Source organism: Myotis brandtii, unplaced genomic scaffold (genome assembly GCF_000412655.1).
Source record: "Myotis brandtii unplaced genomic scaffold, ASM41265v1 scaffold374, whole genome shotgun sequence".
Classification (NCBI taxonomy): Eukaryota; Metazoa; Chordata; class Mammalia; order Chiroptera; family Vespertilionidae; genus Myotis; species Myotis brandtii.
The window spans coordinates 6,535,345-6,539,837 of NW_005364372.1; the positions used below are offsets into that span (position 1 = coordinate 6,535,345).

The window sequence follows — 4,493 nt, forward strand, 5'->3', positions numbered from 1 at the left end:
AGGGTATAGAAATAAACAGAGAGAGAAGACACAAAACTTCCCAGTAAGAGGTGCAGTGTCTCTAAGTTCTTTATTTTAACCCTGCTGTTTGTTTGTCTGCATGTGCATGTCAGTATTTTAGTCATATATAGGATAATTGGAAGAATAATTCTCTATTTCTTTTGAGTTGGCATTTGTCAAATTGTATTCTTAGAAAGTTCTGGGCGGGAGAGGGGAATCTGTCATTACCTAATATCTTCCTAATGTTTTCATTTCAAAAGAACCTTCAGTATATTTGAGTTCAATTTCTACTCTAATTCTGTTTGTGTTCATTTGTTCTCTTGTATTAATAGGAAATAGAGATATTTTCTAACAATTCAAGTTTGATCTCTGATTAAGCTCTTATCTGTACAACAGATAATGGTCATCTCAAAAAAACACAGTATATTGTGTTTAATAGTATATTTAAGAATGAGTTGCTTTTTTTTCTCCAAATAATTTCATAAAAGCTTCTGTATGTTTAATGTATTTCCATCAAAATTGTTACTGTTAAACTACCGTTAAATATGCAATTAACTGGTATTTTATGAACTTCATCAATGTCAGAGAAATACTTTTTAGGTAAAAATCTACTCTTCTATTTATAGACAACTTATTATTTGTTAGGGATACAAAAAGAGATATTCATTCCAGGAGAATTATTGACACAGCCACATAAATGGTAATGTATTTTTTTAATTATTTGAAAGTCATTAAGTTTCAAATCTTCACAAAAATTCTATTTTATATTTAAAATATTTTTAAGTTTCATCCTTGGCAAGATAGAATTTAGCAAGCAATTTTACCCATTATTTACAAAGTGATTTAATTTCTCTAACTTGTTCATTCAACATTTTAGTGATTTAAAAATTTGAATGAACAGGTTAGTTATAATTATGTTACCACTAAGAATAGGTATATAATTATATGAGATATTACATCTCAGTGACTGTTTTCTATGTCAATACATATTTGTAAAAATAAATACATGTTTGGGAATAAACATAAATTTGAACTATTTTAGAAATTTTATTTCTCTTTAGGGTACGTTACAGCTTTCATTTTATTCACATGTTTAGCCAATGGTTAAATGCTTTGAGAAGTGAGATGTTGCTAGCTAGTTCTAATGAAAATTTGTCCACTTCCCAAGGTGATATTTAGTTGTCTTTGCTCACCAGGTCATTTATTAATATATACAGTAGGTGGATTTAAACCAAGAGACATATGGACATAGGTATAACTTTGTGATTTGCGGGGTAGCAGTTTGTAGAGGGGTTACATGCACACATTCTTATACTTTCTCTTTCATTTAAGATGAGATGCCTGACTTGCTCATACGTGGAGCCATTTTTTTTTTAAATGGGGAGGACCAGCAGAATCATACATCAGTTCCCACTGGGTTTTAGTGTAGATTAGTGACTCAGATTAGCCACCTGCCAATTGATGAACTTTTCGGAAAGGGGTGGAGGAAACGTGGAGAGCATCTGTGCAGGCCAAAGTTCAGTCATCAGAGTCGAGGGCCCTAGGAAGTCAAGGAAATAGCCTGAAGATGAGGGCCATTAATGATGTGTTAGCACAACGAGGGCTTGACATATTTTGGGTCCAGGTGTTAAAATCATGGGACTTGCTCAGATTTAGGCTAAAATAAGTGTTTGTTGAGTTTGTACATATCCAGAAACATAGTATCTGTAGACTAGAGAAGAATTTTGCAAAAAACTATGGTTGCCATTTTTTCTTATGCTACTAGTGTGAGTAATAATTCTCCTATCTTCATTTAACAAATAGTTGAATGAGACATGTGTTAATGAATGGACCGCAAGTGATATATTTAATCATCAACTATGAAGAGCTAAAATAACAGCTTGATATGAAAATTAAGAGAAAGATTGGATGAGGGAAAATTTAAAATGGAATAACTATTATAATCAAGTGGTTATATTGAATACACATTAAATAATTTTATAGCTTAAAATTTTATATAAATAATGTATTTAGATTGTGCACACAAAGACATATATTCAAAAATATAAAAGTAAATCTGGTTTTTTCCTACTTATTTTCTAATGGAACTGGGTTAATATTTCAGAGTTATACATATTTTGAGTAGGACATATTCATTGCGTGTAATTTCTATGCTCCTGTGCCAATCTGGACTTCATTATATATAAGAACTCCATTTATGCTTAAAATATTGATTGTGAAAAGGTCTCAGAAACCTAGCATTTTCTGACTCAAAAATCACCAGGCAAGTGCAGGTGATGACTAAAAAAGAGGAAATGAATTCACTATTGATGTTCATATTCATTGACCTGACTTCCAAGGATGTGCAGTTAGATTTTCTGGGGGGTGGGGGGGGGGACACTAAATAAATGAAAAACATCGTCTCAGCTCTGCAATTTTGTAGTTTGTGATTTCTTGGTAAACCACATAAATTCTGAGTTCCCATTGCCTCATCCGCAAACTGGATACCAATTCTTCATGGTTTCTTATGAGAATTAAACATCACAATCTTGTAAAAGGTACCTATGACAATGCCTAGCCTAACCATTAATTTGAATCTGAATCTGACGCTGTGATTCATCAGCTTTTATCCCCTCATCACTTTGAGGGATAAAACATAAGGGCCTAGAAAACAACAACAACACAGATAAATGAAATAAGACTGCAAAATGTGCAATATTGAATTTTTGGTAAGACTCTAAAAGCATTTTATAAAATTGGAAAGGACAAGATCTTTGTGTTTGTTAGGAATGTTCCATAAGTAAATAGGACTTGATTACAGTTTATTTTTCCTATTTATTTATTTATTTGAGAGAGAGAGAGAGAGAGATTTGTTGTTCCACCTATTTATGAATTGATTGGTTGATTCTTCTGTGTGCCTGACTGGGGATCAAACCCACAGCTTTGGTGTATCACGAAGATGCTCTAACCAACTGAGCTACCCCGCCAGAGATTGATTATAGTTTCAAAAGGGAAAAGATTTAGTTGTAAAATGCTTGATTAATAACAAAGGCATGAACTGGTATTGTAATCTTTTTCACTCTCTCGCTATATCAGAAATTATTAATATTTCTGGAACCTCAGGTGAAACTGGATCAGCTAAGGGGTAGGAATTGAGGAAGGGAAGAATTATGACATATTCACAAGATTTTACATACAGTTTTAGAGGTTTCACTGAAATTGTTCTCCCCAACCTTCACTCATGGAAATAATAATTATGAATAATTATGATCCTAGGCACTAGATTCAAAACCAATAAAAACTCCTATTGTCAGATATATTTCAGATTTCAGGACCCTATACAACACAAGGTACCCATTAATTGCTTAAGGATTATTATGGATCCAAACTAAACTATTTATCCTGATGTTACATATTTATCTCTCACTTGAAAGTTGTCTTCTCAGCTATCTCTCTGTCAATATTAACCCATCATCATAGACAAATGTAATTCATTGCATAATCTAAGGCCTTTCACAAATACCCTTCAATCCTGGTATTATTCTACCTGGAACCATCATAAGAATCCCATGAGGTCATTTCTCTTGAATTACAGTCAAAAGAAACAAAATCAAAACCAGACTTTAAATATATTGTATTTGATTTCTGAGGTAACGCCAAAATGTTAATATTATTCTTGACTTCTGCTTCAATATAATTGTTGATGTTATTTGGGTATTTTTTTTTTCATATTGTAGATGTTATAGGCTGAAAGGAATGCATGTATTTGAAGAAAACACTCATTAGAATGTAAAGGATAATGGTTCTCTAGAAAGATCAAGACAGTTCACATGAAACTGAACAATCGACCCATAAAATCTAAATATCAATGTTTAGGAGGATCTTTTTGTTGTTGTTTTCCATGTTCAGTCTTTAATAGAAAAATTAACACAATTCAGAGTTTTTTCTGTGAATTAATGGCTGGCCTCAGTTAATGGCCTTGACTTCACTTCAGTCCATCACTCCAGAAGGTTTCCCATGCCTCCATCTTATTACTTAAATGTGCTCCTTTGTATATTTTACGGATCTTTCAGAAATAGTGATCTTCTTCCTGGGAAGAGGCAACTGGTCATATTTTAATAGTTTGGAGAGGAAGTTTGCACACACACACACACAAAAAAAAAAGATGGGGAAACTCTTACACAATTATTTAATTAACCTTGCTGTTTGGGCATCATTCTTTTACATTATCATACTAGTAACGCCAAAAATGATCATCATATAAGCAATCCTATAGCTTTGGTACATATGTAATTGTAAGAGAAAGAGTTAGCTTAGGAAAGATCTGATGATGTAAAGAATTTGACTAGTGCTTGGATTTTACCTCAAGTAAAATTCATTCATTGTGGCATTTTGATTATTCATTGTGAAAAGTTCTACAACCATGAATTCTTTTTTTTTAAATATATTTTATTGATTTTTTACAGAGAGGAAGGGAGAGGGATAGAGAGTTAGAAACATTGATGAGAGAGAAA

At 32.4% G+C, this 4,493-nt stretch overlaps 1 protein-coding gene across 1 annotated transcript in view; it reads left to right on the top strand.

Moving 5' to 3' along the window:
* AGMO (alkylglycerol monooxygenase) overlaps window positions 1-4,493 on the top strand; it is a 269,591-nt gene that overhangs the window by 263,964 nt on the left and 1,134 nt on the right. The window lies entirely within an intron of this gene.